At 46.3% G+C, this 17296-nt stretch overlaps 1 pseudogene; it reads right to left on the bottom strand.

Annotated features, from left to right (window-relative positions):
* The window catches only part of LOC147117667 (uncharacterized), a 68991-nt pseudogene extending 54215 nt beyond the window's left edge, over window positions 1–14776 (bottom strand).
* Between the last annotated feature and the right edge of the window lie 2520 nt (window positions 14777–17296).

Genomic DNA, 17296 nt, shown 5'->3' with positions numbered 1-17296 from the left:
CTTATGTTCTTATGTCTTCAGTGGATACCCCTTGTTTCCAAGCAGCCAGCTGGTAAGTCTGGTCAGAGGTGCGAAGAGCTACGGGAGGGTCGACTGGCGCAGGATGAATGAATCATGACAGCTCCCTGGAAATCTGGCACACACCTGCATGATGATTTTTTGTGGTTGGAGACGAGCTGCACATTGATGGAATTAAAGCCCTTACGGTTCACAAACACTCCTGGGTGATCTGCGGGTGCTTTGATGGGCACATGTGTGTAGTCGATGACACCCTGCACCTGTGGGAAGCCAGTCAGAGCCGCAAAACCAAGCACTTACTCAGTCTGACCGGCTTCAACAGTGGAAAATTGTACATAAGTACCTGCCTTGTCAAATATGGGATCGGTCACCTGGGTGATGCATTTGTGGGCAGCCGACTGCAAGATCCTGGAAATGTCTGCTGCAGATCCCTGGAAAGAGCCTGAGGTGAAGAAGTTGAGGGCGGTGGTGTCTGACAACCAATGGTAACTCGTGTCCACCAGGTCCACTTGGCAGCAGGTCTTCTTCCAGCAGGCTACAAATGTCTGCCACAACCTGACGCGATAGCCTGAGCCTCCTGAGGCACTGGTATTCAGTCATGTCTGGGTATCGTCTCCTGCAAGGTCCACCCCTGTACTCATCCCCTCTCTCCTGTGGAGTGGCAGGTCAGTGCTGTAGCTGCTCCTTTTGGTTTTGTTGCTGCTGGGGCTCATCTTGGTCCGAATCTGAGGTCCAAGGCGAAACAGCCAGGCAAAGTGGAGATCAGAGGCACAATCCTCCAATGTAGCGAGAGTGACTTCCAATGTAGTGAGAGTGACTTCTGAAGTTGTAGAAATCACCTCCAAACTCCTGAAAGCAAATTCTCAGCACAAATGGTGTCAGCAAGAGCCATTCCCTTCGGCAAGGAAGCAGGTGTAAAGTGTGAGTATTTATGTGATTCTTTAACTGTCAATTGTTCAACTTCCTCAATGGTCGCTCTGCTCTCTCCTTGCTTTCACTGGTGAGGTTCAGCAAGCCTGGGAATCCCATAGACAGCCAGTAAAAGCTGCAACATCAGGTTAAAAAGGTTGTTAATAGCCTCGTAACGATCTCTAAACTGCTTTAATTAGGTCACACTCCTCTCCCGAGCGGGTCTCTGGCGTGCTGACTAATGTGCCCACATTAAAGGTGGCGGGTTGAAGCCAGCTTCCCCATACGCTGTCAATTTCAGTGCTTTTAAATGCCCACCCGCTCTCAAACCCGCACACTATCCAAGGTAAAAATTCAGCCCTAAAAGTCCCAAAAAGAATGAAGAAGAAGCCATTACCAGACTTATTTCCACCGTTAGCCTTTAAGTAGCGCAGAGAATGATAACCTCCCGACATGGTTTGTGGGTGGATTGAGGAAGCAGCAGTGGCAGTGCTGATTGGCACCAAAATTGCATCAGGGTCTTAACTTTGTCATCTGACCCCTTTTAAAATATATTAATGAGGCTCCCGCTTGTTTCTGGCAGCAGTAATGGCTGCCTAATTCACGGTCTGCCCGCAAATCAGAACAGATGGACCTCCAAACGTAAGTTGGCAATTCTTTAGTTTGTAATTTTCGGCCTGCTACAGCACCATTTATGACTAAAGACGAAAATTGACCCCATAATGGGCACCTTATTTGTGATGTTACCGTCAGCAAGAAATCTGCCTTTACCATGCCATCTTCTATAACAAAACAAAACAAGAAATATCTGGGAATATGCAGAAAGGGGGTGCTAAAATTCTCACTACACGCAGGACCTTGCAGGTAAATTGCCATTTTCACCCTCTTCTTATTATACATTTGTATTATGCGCTCTAGAGCTAAATTACCAAACTTTTTTAAAGTTATGTTTGTTAAATAGCTAGTTAGTTACTGGAGAAGTGTGAACGGAACATCATTGCAAGTGTGTCATGATTGGCTGGTTTTCTCATATGCCCACTAACTAAATCAGGTTCACAAAATCATCCTACACTACTATTTTGATTGGCTGCCATTGAATTTGACCGAAGAAAAATGGGAATTAATAATTTTTTGGAAAAGAAGGGTAATTTAATCCCAAATTCGCCACTTACACCTTCTTTTACCTTACATTGACTTTTTGACCTCATTTCTCTCTTTGTTATTTGTGTGATACCGATTTCTGCAGCTTGACAAATGAATGTCATAACCTCTTGAATGTCAAGCCTTTGTTATGAAGGAGGCTGGCTGGAATTGTGTTCAGCACATACGATAAAATCTTAAATAAGATGATCCTTCAAAACTTCAAACTCTATTTCATTCTTAAGCTTGACATGAGATATCATGAGCTCCATTTTCTTCTGTGATTACAGTGCTCTTCAAACACCATTTTCACAACTATGAGTTTGTTTTCATTTCATTTCCAAACTGAGCCAATGCCAAATTGCTCCAATGCTTCTTTCATGTCATGGGGAGAAATGTCAAAGCTGATATCCTCTTGGGATTTTTGTATTAATCCTGTTGATAAAATATAAATCTCAATTCTCTGGCAGACTCCCCTCCAGATTGTGAATTAGTTGGATTCAGCTTATTTATATCTGTGGTATTCCTAACATCTGACACCACATAATACTCACAGGGGCGTGGGACTTCACCTGCTTTCAGAATAGAACTTCATTGCTTTGTTCACAGTAAGTTGTATTTATTCAGTGTTCAGTAACATGCCTTTCTATAGAGTTGCATGGAATCACAGTGGTAACTTTTCATTCCCCACACGCATCGCTGGGATGCACAACTCTGCATCAGAAGTGCTAAAAACACAAATTTAGCCCATAGATTTTATTATGTCCGTGTGTAATTGAGACACGGACTGCAGGAGCTGGTTACAACAGGTGTTTACTGAGTGGAGACAAAACTGGAACTACTATGCAAAGTTACTATCCAGGCTTATATACAGGGGTGGTCACTACTGGTACTGCAGTATACAGGGGCTGCAGAATATAGTTCCTTCTGAAAAGTACATACACTACAATTCCTCCCCTTTTAGCTAAACAGTACATAACGTTCGATTAATAATTAAATAACATATTTACAATTACAGTTGCTAGATACATTAGCTGAAGTTAAGCAATTATAAGTTCAGTCTTTGAGGAGGCTTCCTGATTCTGTCTGGATAACGCCTCTTTGGGGTATCCGGTTCTTCTGGCAAAGTTGATTCGGGATCAACGTCGTTGTTTGGTTCGTCTGCTTCCAATATCACCGATTCTGAGGTAGATGCAATTGGTACTTCGGTTTCATCACCAGGTGTATCGGATCGTGGTGTGGAATTGACGTTTTCCAGTGACTCTAGAATCTGGTCAGCATGGCGTCTTACAATGCTCTCTCCAACGTCCACGGTATACATTAGAGGTCCTTGCCGTGTGCAGATCGTTCCTGGCTGCCATTTCTCTGTGCAGTAGTCCCGGGCCAAAACTGGTTGACCTATCTTGAAACTCCCGGTTGGCCTTTCATTCATATTCTGAAACTGCCTGTTCTCCACATCTCTTCTGATGTTTGGCTTAACCAAATCCAAGCGGCATCTTAGTCTTCGATTGAAGAACATCATGGCTGGAGTTTGGTCGGTAACCGCATGTGTCGCATTCCGGTAGGCAAACAAGAAGTTATCCACCTTGTGTTGTAGGGGTATGTCTTCATTACACATTGCCTTGATAGCCTTCTTGAATGTTTGAACGAACCTTTCAGCCAATCCATTGGTGGCTGGATGATATGGGGCGGATGTGTAATGCTTAACACCATTGTTCTTTAAGAACCTCCGGAACTCTTCAGACACAAACTGTGGTCCATTGTCGGAGCAAATCTGTTCAGGCAGCCCATTTCTGGCGAATATGGTTCGTAAGACTGTGATAGTTTTTTCTGTGGTGGTTGAGGACATTTTTATTACCTCTGGCCACTTTGAATGTGCATCCACCGCAATTAAAAACATCGAGTCCATAAATGGACCAGCAAAATCAATGTGCACCCTTTGCCATGGAGATGAGGGCCACTCCCATGGATGTAGAGGGGCTTGTGGTGGGGCGTTTTGGACCTTCTGGCATCCTGTACAGCTCTTGGTCATCTCTTTGATTTCTCTATCGATTCCCGGCCACCACACAAACGCTCTGGCTAAGTTCTTCATTTTTACCCCTCCCAGATGACCCTCATGAAGCTCATTGAGCACTCTATCCTTCAATTTGGTTGGAATTACTACTCTGGATCCACACATCAAGGTTCCTCTGCACACTGACAGCTGTTCTCTTCTCGCCGAGAATGCTGGCAGCAGTGGTTCGCCATGTGCTGGCCATCCTTACACCGTTAAATCATAGACCCTGGAGAGTGTCGGGTCATTTCGTGTTTCCTTTTCTATGTTTGCATTCGTCACAGGTAGACATTCGACTATGGTCGAGTGGAATATCTCCACAGGATCCACTGCAGGTGCTTCTTCCACCGTCGGCAACGGTAGGCGCGACAATCCATCAGCATTCCCATGCTGTTTAGTTCCTTTGTACTCGATGTCATATTGGTGTGCCCCTAGGAAAAGGGACCACCTCTGTAGCCGTTGTGTTGTCATTATCGGGACGCCCTTCTGAGGGTTGAAAATGGAGACAAAAGGTTGATGATCAGTTAGTAGAGTAAATTTCTGATCGTGCAGGTAGTGATTGAACTTCTTCACCCCCCACACCAGGCTGAGGGCCTCTCTGTCAATCTGGGCATAGTTACGCTCGGCTGAAGTTAACGAGCGTGACGCAAAAGCTATCGGCCTCTCTGAACCATCAAGGAGTTTATGTGACAGTACCACTCCAATGCCGTAGGGAGACGCATCACACGCCAGTCTTATTGGTAGTGATGGGTTGTAGTGAGCCAATACTTCTCTTGAAGTGATTAGGTCTTTACTCTTCTGAAAGGCCCGCTTACATTCATCGCTCCATTTCCAAGCTACTCCAGTGTGTAGTAGGGCGTTCAGTGGGTGCAGAATTGTGGACAAATTTGGCAAAAACTTATGGTAGTAACTCACCAATCCTAGGAATGACCTCAGTTGCGACACATTTTCAGGTGCTGGTGCTTTAACTATCGCTTCAATTTTGTCAGGGGACTTATGTAACCCCTCTTCGTCAATCACGTGGCCACAATATGATATCTGTTTCTTAAAAAACTCGCACTTGGGGCGATTGGCTCGTAGCCCATGTTCTCTTAGTCCAGTGAGCACCTGCTCTAGGTTGGCAAGGTGTTCACTGTCATTTTCACCTGTCACTAGGATGTTGTCCAAGTAACACTGGGTCCCCGGAATCCCTTGCAGGACTTGTTCCATCGCTCTTTGCCATATCGCCGGAGCTGATGCTACTCCGAATACCAGTCCATTATACTGGTAAAGACCTTTGTGAGTGTTTATTGTGAGATACTTCCTGGAGGATTCTTCAACCTCCATCTGCAAATATGCTTGTGCTAGGTCAATTTTTGTAAAACGCTTCCCTCCAGATAGTGAGGCGAAAATATCTTCTATCCTTGGAAGAGGATACTGTACTGTGTGAAGGACTGGGTTCACCGTCACCTTGAAGTCCCCACGGATGCGAACCTTCCTTGGCTCCTCAGACTTATTGTTTAACGTTTTTTTCATGACAGGAACGATGGGTGTCACCCACTCGCTCCAGTCTACCTTAGATAACACGCCTGCATTCTCCAGATTCTCCAGCTCTGCCTCGACAGCTGGGCGAATTGCATACGGTACCGGTCTTGCTTTGAAAAACTTGGGGATTGCATTCTCTTCTATTTTTATCGAGGCGGTTACGCCTTTAAGAGTTCCCAGTTCTTGATGAAATACCTCTTTAGCGTTAGCTAAGATTTCTGACAACCGTCCAGGTGTGACGTCGTCATCCTTTTTACCAGCCACAGTCAGTGCCTGAATGGAGTGCCAGTCTAAACTTATCTTTCTGATCCATTCACATCCCAATAACGGTGGTTCACCATCTTGCAGTATGTACAGATACAATTTCTGTATTTCTTTGCCGTTGTATTCGACAGGCACCCTTATTTTCCCTCTGGGGTATACTTTCTGCTCCATATACGTCTTCAAGACAATGGATGTCTCTTTCAAGGGTATGTGTGAGAATAGCCGCTCGTAGTCTCGTCGATTCATGATGGTCAGGGCTGATCCTGTATCCAATTCCATTTTGACTTGGGACCCTGCTATCATGAGGGTGACCCAAATGGTTCGGTGATCCTCTTTTGCGATGACGTTGTGAAGTTTGAGACAGCTTAGTCTCTTGTTCCCGGATTCACTATCGCTCTTCTGGTCTTCGGAACTACTGTCCGTCATCTTTTGTACTTTCCTGTACTGTTCCTTAGTAGCCTTTTTGTTGTCGTTAGTCCTCTTTCCAGACCTGCAAACTCGTGCAATGTGTCCCGTCTTTCCGCATTGCCTGCATATTTTGTCCTTGGACCAGCAGTCCTTCTGGTCATGGGTTGTTCTGCCGCAGTGATAACATTTTTCAAATCCCCGTGTCATTTCATGGGTGCCGTATTCCTGTGGCTTTTGCTGTATTTCCGCAGCTCCCCTTGCTGCTGCTTCGTACGATACTGCCAAGCTGAAAGCCTTATCCAGCGTCAGCTCTTTCTCTGAGAGTAACCTCTTCTGGGTTCCTTCACTCAGGAGTCCACAGACAAATTTGTCCCGTAGAGTGTCTGTCAGTCCTGCTCCGAACTGGCAGTGCTTTGATAGCTTGCATAGTTCCGTAAGGTAATCAGCATTGCTCTCATCTTTATGCTGATTTCTCCTGTGGAATTTAAATCTTTCTGCTATCAGCAGCGGTGTAGGATTTAGGTGTTCCTGTAAGATATCAACAATTTTGTTAAAACTCTTCGCCATCGGTTTGGCTGGAGTGATCAGGTTCCGCAATAGGCCGTACGTTCTTGCGCCCATTAAGTTTAGTAGTACCGATGCCTTTTTCTCATCGGCTACTTTGTTTGCCTTGCAATATACTTCGACTCTTTCCACATACGTGGTCCAGTCTTCTATTGCATTATCGAAGGCAGTGATATTGCCAGTCTTCGGCATCTTGGAAATCTAAGATGGCGCCTCCCGTGCTTTGCCTTCTTCCCCGATTTAACAAAATGGCGCCTCCCGCGCTTTGCCTTCTTCCCCGCTGGATTAAGATGGCGCTGTTGCTGGCGTTTTTATGCCTTGATGGCGACACCCTATGGTCTTCGCGCACTTCCCCCCGCGCTGCTGCTAACGCCACTCTCCGCGGTCCCCGTGGCAACTGCAGCTCCTCGCGGCTTTCTGCGCTTCTAATTTCTTTTATTTTCCCGTCGTCAGAGCAAACCCTACGGGACACTTTCCTCCCTCTTCTCGGGTCTGTACGCTGCCCGGCTTCGTAGCACCGGCCGCACCCTGTGTGCTCCACCCTCTCTCTCTCTCTCCTCTTCCCGACAACGCTGCTCGGCCCCATTGAAAAGCCACCTGATCGAGCTCTAGCCCGCCGCAGCCCAGTAAGGATCAGTGTACTACCTGCCACCAGCCCGATTAGCTGGAACACCATAGATTGGATAACCAAGCCTCGCTCTCGACAGCCTCTCCTGCAATCTTCAAATCCGATGAATCAGAGGCGGTTGCCCACGGTCGACGCTCGTTTCTGCTGTGTTTTTTTTTTTTCGTTCCTTCTTCCTTTTGCCCTCGACCTCTGACAACTTCGCTTCAGGGATGGATCCCCATGAGGTGGTGCAGACTGTAGGTAAGTTCGCATCTGCTCGTCGCCAGTATTATGTCCGTGTGTAATTGAGACACGGACTGCAGGAGCTGGTTACAACAGGTGTTTACTGAGTGGAGACAAAACTGGAACTACTATGCAAAGTTACTTCACAGGCTTATATACAGGGGTGGTCACTAGTGGTACTGCAGTATACAGGGGCTGCAGAATATAGTTCCTTCTGCAAAGTACATACACTACAGATTTAAAACACAAGAGACCATTTGGCCCATCATGGCTCTGCCAGCACTTGCTCCTTAAATAACACTAGCTACTTTAAACCCATTTCCCTGCTCTTTTCCTGTACTCTTTCATATTCTTCCGTTTCCAATTCCCTTTAGAATTATATTATATGGGGTAAATTTCCAGGTGTGTACTGCCAACGGAGAGCCGTGCCCAATGGGTACCAATATTGGGAAATGGCAGGGGCGCTGTCCACCATTTATCGCCCAGTAACGGATAGGAAATTGAGAGCTGCACACCCATGATTTCCTAATATGTGCAGCCGATAAGGGAGGATTCCCATCGGCAGCGAGATCATGATGCGAATCAGAGTGCAATGCTGATTTGAAGCCATTTTGGAAATTTTGGAACTCCACAATCCAGCCAACAGTCTTAACCTCACATATTAAATGGCATGAAGGACCACCGCCACCTGCCCCCCACCACTGCTCTCGACCCTCCCCCCCAACGTTATTTAAAGGGATCATGAAGTACTTATAGGTAATTTGCTGGTTTATTTCTTCTGGCTGCTGGTGCAATTGTACGCGTTTTTGGAGGTTTTCTATACTCGGCTAAAGTTTTAATACTCTACAGGGAATGGTCTGGCTTGTCCTGCAGTACTTTTTGTGTGCTGAAAGAAGTTGCTTCCAGATGTAGGAGTAAAAAGGTGCAAAGTGATTTTACACTTTAATTTGGGGAACTGCCTTTTTATCTCCACATGATTTAATTTTATTTTTAACTTAATGGGTTCTTTTTCCTAAAGAAACTTCAGGCACAAAACATGGCTTTACAAAGAAAACAATCATTTATTATTAATACACTAGATAATTGACATTAGAATTTAAACATCTTGGGTTTCTGCACAAATTAGAATTACTTTAACAACAATGCAATAACCTCTTCTGAATTCTCAACATGCATAACCTTTTGGAACTCAAGGGCCGGGATTTGCAGTCGGAGGCGTACCTTCGGAGTAAGCCTCCGACCTGAAAAAAAATACGAACCTACCTGCTGGCACCTGGGCTTCATGTCCTGGGCCTCCAGGCGTACGCCTGCGTAAAGGCCCAAGGATCCCAGGGATGCAGGCAGTTCAGAAGCGTCCCTGGGATCACGTGGGCCAGGTCCTCTTATTAGAAAGGAGGATTCCTCATCATGCTTATGGGGATTCCATTTACAAACAGAATCTCCATTAGCATATGAGGAACCCCCAAATAATTAAATAATTTACACAACTCTAATAAAATAAATGTTCCCATTTTCATATTTAATTAAAAGTCCTTTTAATAAAGATTTACAATAAAAATTTAATTTTTCAAAAAATAATTTTAACTATTTTAATTTGGGCCAAAATTTACAAAGACTAATTTTAAATATTTGTGGATTTTATTTTTAAATGTTAAATTTAACATTTATATTAACCCTTACGCTGGTGAAAGCAGGCCCTACACCTGCTTTACCAGGTGTAAGGGTTTTGTGGGCATTCGCTGGGCAGTAGTTGGGCAAATAGCCCAACTCTGCACCAGCGAAAGTGAGTTTCTTTTGGTTCGGAGGGTCTGTCAAGGCGAACCTTGACAGATCGCAAGATCCGGGTTTTCGTGCATGCGCCGTCATGGGCCCCACAAAATCCAGGCCCAAATGTTTATCTTAGACTAACCCCATAATGAAAGCTATGCACTCATGGTTGGCTCAAGCTTGTTGGGAAGATTCCATGTATTTTGATGGACACCGTTGTAGTGTAGCATGGCTTTCTCTTGTAGCCAGATCATCTGCTTCACCGTCAATCTGTATGCCTGCATCGAGGCATGAAGCTGTGAGGTAGTGAGCAGTCAGCGAGATACCAGGTGAGGTTAAGCGTGACTATGAGGGAGAGGCACGAAATTGGATAAGGATGCGGGTGAGTGGCAGTGGTGGATGTATAGATGGTGATGTGAGGAAGTGCATTAAAAGAGAAGGATGGGTGGGCGTGCAAGGAAGTGGGTATGAGGAGTGATATGATGGAATAGGCTTGAAAAGGCTGAGTGAGGGGGTGGGGTAATGCGCACAGCAGGATGTAGGTGAATATGCAACTGAACTCACCTTTCTTGACTAGGTTATGTCATTAAACTGCTCCCTTCACTGCATCCAGGAGCATGGCACCATGGTCCTGCTGCTGAACTCCTCTGCAACCTCCAACCACGTCTTCTTTGTTTCAGCTGCTGGTTTCATCCTCCCATTGCTGGGGAAGAGTATCTCTCTCCTACCCCTCACAACCCCCAGCACCACATCAAGGGAGGTGTCAGTGAAGCAGTTCACAACCTTTGAGCGTCTGGATCTGGACTCAATTGTGACACTTCCACTTTTCTTCCTGACAACTCCAACTCATTCAACTTGCATCTTTGGATTGTCCCTTTGAATACTGGAGTTGATATTGCATCATGCAGATCCACACCACACCCGCTGCCGCTGATTGGACAGGAAACCCGGAAGTAAAATGCTAATAAGGTGGCTACGTTAAAAAGCCACTGACAGATGCGCTGAACTTACTTAGGGGTTTACCGCGTGATATCAAACATCCCCGCTCCCAGCGCGTCGCCCAATTAATATCGGGGCCAATGTGTCCACAATGTAATAAAGTTAAGTCAGCAGGTGTTCAAATTACCTTTTAAGAGTCCTTTTCCTTCAGACATGCTGGAGCCGATTTTGGAACAGGTTTTCACTACACAGACATGGTTGGCCTAGTAGGGCTTCCTCTGCGAATTAAGCGTGACTGGGAGAATGAAGAGAGACCACGCAGATCACGACAAGCTGCTAGAAGGGGAGGAGGAGGAGGGGGAGCAGGGCACTCAGCAGGAGGCCATATCCACGGAGGGTCTTCAGGGAGCAATTCTCTTACTTCAACTTCAGCGACGACCAGTCCATGAGCTGTCTTCTGTTCACAAAAGATGTCATGACTGAAATCTATCAACTGCTGCAGCTACAACTGCAGCCTCAAAGCCGGGCAAGGACAGCATTGCCCGTGGCTGTCAAGGTGACCGTGGCTCTTAATTTTTATGCCTCTGGCTCCTTTCAGGCTGCTGCTGGAGATAGAAGCAACATCTCACAGTTTGCAGGACACTGCTGTAGATGGGAGGTCATTGAGGATCCTTTTGCACAGAGACAGCTTCAACTCATTCCCTATTGCCAGAGACAAGCAGGAGGAGCGAGCATAAGGGTTTGCACAGATTGCATGCTTCCCCATTGTGCAGGGTGCTGTTGACTACGTGCACATTGCCATGTATGTGCCTCATCTGAACTTGGCCATTTTCATCAATAGAAAGGGATTCCACTGCCTCAATGTACAGTTGGTGTGTGACCATCATGCAGGTGAATGCCCATTATCCTGGCAGCAGTCACAATTCTTTCATTCTGTGGCAGTCCTCTGTTCCACCTGCATTTGAATCACCACGGCAAGTCAAAGGCTGGCTACTGGGTGAAAAGGGTTAAACTCTCATGATGTGGCTCATGACTCCGGTCAGGAACTGCACTTGCCACCACCCATCAGGTGAGAAGCTGAGGAGCAGGAGCATGAGGAAGAGGAGGAGGAAGACGTGCAAGAGGAAGTGGAGGAAGAGGAAGGGTGGGTACAATGTAGATAGTCCCATTCTGCCAGGGCTCTACATGATGAGATTATTCATGAGTGATACCAGTAACTTCAACTACACTTCCCCATTCACCAACAGTCCCAGACTCCTTATGTTTCCTCTCTCACTGAACATCACATCGCTCTCTTTCTGACAACACATATTGGTTCCTCCCTCAGTTCACCACAGAAATAAAAACCACCACCAAATGCAAATTCAAATCCAAATGTATCAATTCACTCATTAAATAATGCATCAGAATGAAACTAATCAACCTTGTGCATTCCCTTAGTGCCTGTCTTCCGTGTGCCTTTTCCTATCCTAGTGCTTCTGCAAGGTGCTTCCCCAGTGGCCCCAGTGGAGGTGGAAGGCTGCTGACCTTCAATTGAGGAGACTGCAGATGGCCTTGAAGGGTGAACTCGAGCTGCTCTGGGCCTAGAGGGCCCAGCTTCAGACTGTACCATCTCAGCCTGGGCTGCAGCAGTCTAAGCTGGCTGGCTGTCAGGCAACAGCAAGGGAACTGGTAGAGTGGCAGGGGTGAGAGCACAAAATGCCATCATCCTGAGAGAGGACAGCGGGGTTCTGTTCCATGGAACCACTGCCAATCTCCCAGGGTGGCGCCTCAGCTATCCTACTGATCTGTTGAAGAGCAGATTGCTGGACTGCTGTGATGCCCTGGAAGCCCCTTTGAATAGTGGTTTCCAGAGCCACGATGGCAGCAGTCTGATCTTCCAAAGCAGCAGTCTGAGATTCCAATGCAGCATTCAGACCATTGATGGACGCTGTTTATGCTGCAATGAAAGCTGTGACATAAGATGGTGGGTTCCACAGATGTGCTGATGGTGACCACCCATTCCATGTTGGAAAGGATGGGCTCCAAGCTTTACGCAAAACCCTGTGCCACGTTGGAGGTGGACTTGTCCATGCTCCTTTATATTGTGTACAGCCTTTCTGGCAGGTTTTCCAGTGTACCAAGAAATTGGTTGTGTACGCCCATCAACCTTCTTCTGTAGCCTGGACCATCGAAATCCTCAACTAACTCCTCTGCAGCAGAACTAATGTGTGACCTCGCCCTCCGGCGAGCTGGCACCTGCGTTATCCTTTCCCTCCGTCCTGGCTCCTGAGCACTTGTGCCCGATGTCTCATCCCCGTCTATCTTAGCCTCTAAAATAGCCGCAGTGTCAGTCCCTGAGCTGGTGGCTGCGAGTGTAAGATCAAGTGACGGTGTCTCTTCATCTTCACTGTCTTCTTCCTCTTGCTCCTCTGACTGGGAAGGTTTCTGTTCTTGGGTATTTGAAATGAAAAAGGGACAAGGGTTGGGTTGTGGTGAAGGGAGAGGAGAAAGTAGGAAGTGCGTGCTTACACCATCTGCAGCTTGTGAGTCAGAAGAGGTTGTGGGATGAGGGAGAAGTGAAAAGAGAGGAAAAGGATTAGTACTGCAGAGACCCTCCTCATCGATCCCTCCAGCGCTGCCACTGGCCATGGGCTCAGCGATGGACCTTTACATGAGGCCAGTACTGTCTTCTCCAGGGGGTTAAAATATGCAGGCGTGCTTGTCCTCCTCCAGTATTTTGTTATGTGCCTCCTTTTCCTGCAAGAAAGTTGGAAGTGTGTCAGTGAGTGTCCTGCAATATGTTTGGGTGATGTGGCTGTCATGGTTGAATAGCTGCCAGTGTGTGTAAGTTGTGAGTGTGAGGCTTGCAACAGTGCTAAGTGTGTGACAGTAAGATAAACCATATGAATTGAAGGGTTGAGTACTGAATGATAGAGATTGTTGGTAGGTGGGTGATGCGGGGTGTATTGAATTGAGCAGTGGATGAGGCTAGTGGTGCAGTTGGTAGGATATGCCATTTGAAGATTGCACTCCCTCATCTTGACCACTTGTGTCAGATCGTTAAACTTCTTCCTGCACTGCATCCATGTTCTTGGAGCTATTTGTTCCCACTGCCTCCTGAGCATATGTCTGGAGGGCCTCCTGCAGCCTCCCACTGCGGATACAGGATGTCTCTCATTCTCTCCACCTTTTGCACCAAGACCTCCAGTGCATTATCAGAAAACCTTGATGCTCGCTCACTCGCATGTTCAGCCATTCCTTAAAGTATCAGATTCAGTTTACAAACGACTCCCACCACTTATTGGAGCCACAATGCACCTCCCCTTTAAGAGATGCAGGTTGCTTTTAAGTAGCGCTACCCAGTCGCGATATTGGGCCCCCTGCTGATGCATGCAGCCAATGAACAGTGCGGGAAGCGATGGCTGCAGCAGCTATCATTTAGAAGAGGAGGCAGCACCAATTTAACATCCTGCCTGCACGGGTGTGAGGTAATCACGGATTGCGATCCTCACGCCTGCTTTCAGGGCTTCTCCAATTTAATCCCCCTTGTTACATTGAGTCCCTGCACTTCATGGTAATGCAAGCATTATTATAATATTCAAATGATACGAGAGTGACATAACAATGCTTTCTTCATCTTGTTATTATCTTTTCACCGAATAAACATTACTTCCAAATCCCATGTGACATGAATCTTGTCATTCATGTGGAAATGACTTATGAAGTAATACTGGGCGGCCTGCTGGTGGCGCTGTCCAGGGAGAGTATAAATACTCGGGCATGGGCCCAGCTTGCTCAGGACATTCTTTAACAGGAACTAGTGAAGGACACAACTAGACCTCCATGTTGAAAAACAGTTGATTAAAGCCTTGTTTAATACTCAGACCAAGTGCCTAGTAGTTTTCTTACGTCACCATGCATATAAATACACATCTGTGGTTACTATGCGCTGAGATCTATAGGGCCATAAGTTTGAAAAATCTAATAAGAGGATTCATTCAACAGTCTTAAACCTCTTTTGCCCAATTATCTTGATTTTTGTAAGCTGGCACTTAAGTGCTCATAGGCCTTTATGCCAATTGGAGCCAGTCTTTGTTTCTTTGCCCCAGCACTACTGGGTTTCCAGATAGGATTCCCTTACCTGATATATTTGGAATAGGAGGCACAACCAAGGGATGCTAGGCAGGCCAGAGTGCAAGAGAGCTGCTCTGTGCAGAACCACCAGTAACTTTGCAGTTGAGAGGAACATCCCTCGCTTTGACAGAGGAGGAGTGCTAGCTGAAGCTCCAGCTCTCAAAGGAGGTTGTAACAGCAGGTCTGATGGCACAGATATGTGTGACGGCCTGACTAACCGTCATGCTGGATGGTTCCTCAGAAGCATCCCAATAACAACATGTGATACTTTACATGAAAGAAGGCATGTCAGAATGATCATCAGCCAGAAAAACCTGATTAGCTGCACATGCCAAGATGCCACCAACCATATTTGCAGATACTGCCATGCCCAACTGACAATGGCTGGTCTCCATCACTGCATGCAGCACCACCTCCACTTCAGCAGCCATCAAGCAGGTGGTCGGGTGCTGGACTGCTCTGTCCTATGCCTGCAGAAACAACCTTAGACTTCCTTACCCTTCATTTTTGCATGAAACACTGGCCTCGGGAAACCCGGCAGCTAAAGGGAGGCGAGGACTGCTGCATGGAAGAAGTAAGTGCATTTCCAGCACTGCTTGTGCGCCAGGAGGAGCAGAAGGAGCAGGAGTGCTTCCTCCCCGGCCACCCAAGCTAATCTCCTTCCCTCCCTATGATCAGACCTTCCCCCCTCCCCCGCAATTGAACTGCTCTGCGATCACCGAACCCCCCACTGTGATCACCAACCCCCAACACCCCCTCTCTGACCCCGATTTCTCTTCGACCCCCCGTGATCACCCCTGACCTTCCAAACCACGCTCTACCCACCCCATCACGATCCCTACCCCGAGGAGCAGGAAACCTACCTGCTCCTGGGCTGCGGCCTCTTCTGGAGCATTCCCCGCCCAACAGGGAGTCAAGCCTGTCAATCAAGATGGCGTCCGAGTGGGGAACATGTTAAAAAAACACGCATGTTCCCGATCAGAACTCCTCCCCCTTGCTTGGAAATCCCGCCCAATAAATATCAGGGCCGTCGAATCGTAAAAAGATAAAACACAAAAGGATGCCATTCGGCCCATCCTGTCTGTGTCAGCTGTTTGAAAGAGCTATCCAATTAGTCCCACTTTCCTGCTCTTTTTCCGTAGCCCTGCAAATTTTCTCTGTTCAAGTATTTATCAAATTACCTTTTGAAAGTTATTATTGAACGTGCTTCCACCACCCTTTCAGGCAGTGCATTCAGATCACAACAACTTGCTGTGTAAAAAAAATGTCCTCATGTTGCCTCTAGTTCTTTTGCCAATTACCATAAACCTGTGTCCTTTGGTTATCGACCCTTCTGCCACTGGAAATAGTTTCACCTTATTTACTCTATCATGACCCTTCATGATGTTGAACACCTCTATCAAATATCCCCTTAACCTTCTCTGCTCTAAGGGCAACAACTCCAGTTTCTCCAGTCTCTCCACGTAACTGAAGTCTTTCTCCCTGGTACCATTCTAGTAAATCTCCTCTGCGACCTCGCTAAGGTCTTGACATCCTTATTAAAATGTGGCGCCCAGAATTGGACACAATACTCCAGCTGGGGTCTAACCAGAGTTTTATAAATGTTCAGCATAACTTCCTTGCTTTTGTACTCTCTGCTTCTATTTATAAAGCCAAGGATCCCGTATGCCATTTAAACATTCTTCTCGATTTGTCCTGCCACCTTCAAAGACTTGTGTATGTATACCCCCAGCTCTCTCTGTGCCTGCACCCCCTTTAAAATTGTACCATTTAGTTTATATTGCCTCTCCTCATTCTTCCTACCAAAATGAATCACTTCACACTTCTCTGTCATAAACTCCAACTGCCATGTTTCTGCCCATTTCACTAGTCTGTCTATGTCCTCCTGAAGTCTGTTATTATCCTCCTCACTATTTATGACATTTCCGAGTTTCGTGTCATCTGCACACTTTGAAATTATGCCCTGTATACTCAAGTCCAGATCATTAATATATATCAAAAAGAGCAGTGGTCCCAACACCACTGCACACTTCCCTCCAGTCTAAAAAACAATTGCTCATCACTACCCTGCTTTATGTTCCTTAGCCAATTTTGTATCCACACAGCTAACAAGTCTATTATGTGGTACTTTATCAAAACTCTTTTGAAAGTCCATTTCCACAACATCAATCGCAATACCCTCATCAAAACTCTGTTACTTCATCAAATAACTCAATCAAGTTAGTCAAACATAATTTGTCTTTAATGAATCTGTGCTGACTTTCTTTTATTAACCCAAATTTTTCTAAATGCCAATTAATTTTGTCTCGGATTATTGTCTCTAGAAGTTTCCCACCACTGACGTTAGGCTGACTGGCTTGTAGTTACCAGGTTTATCCCTCTCCCTTTTTTTAAACAGGGGTGTAACATTTGCAATCCTCCAGTCCTCTGGCAACACCCCCATATCTAAGGAGGAATGGAAGGCTGTGGCTAGACCCTCCCAAATTTCTATCCTTACTTCCCTCAGCAACCTCGGATGCATCCCATCTGGACTGGGTGACTTTTGCACTTTGAGCACTGCCAGCCTTTTAAGTACCTCCTCTTTATCTATTTTTATCCTTCCCATTTGTCTACTACCACCTCCTTTACTGTGACATTGGCAGCATCCTCTTTGTTAGTGAAGACAGATGCAAAGTACTCATTTAGAATCTTAGCCATGCCCTTTGCCCCCAAAAGAAGATTTTTTGGTTTATAATCGGCCCCAC

This window comes from Somniosus microcephalus, chromosome 5 (assembly GCF_052327205.1).
Source record: "Somniosus microcephalus isolate GS21.2 chromosome 5, FLI_Smic_1.0, whole genome shotgun sequence".
NCBI lineage: Eukaryota > Metazoa > Chordata > Chondrichthyes > Squaliformes > Somniosidae > Somniosus > Somniosus microcephalus.
This window is presented reverse-complemented; position numbering and strand designations above follow the sequence as displayed.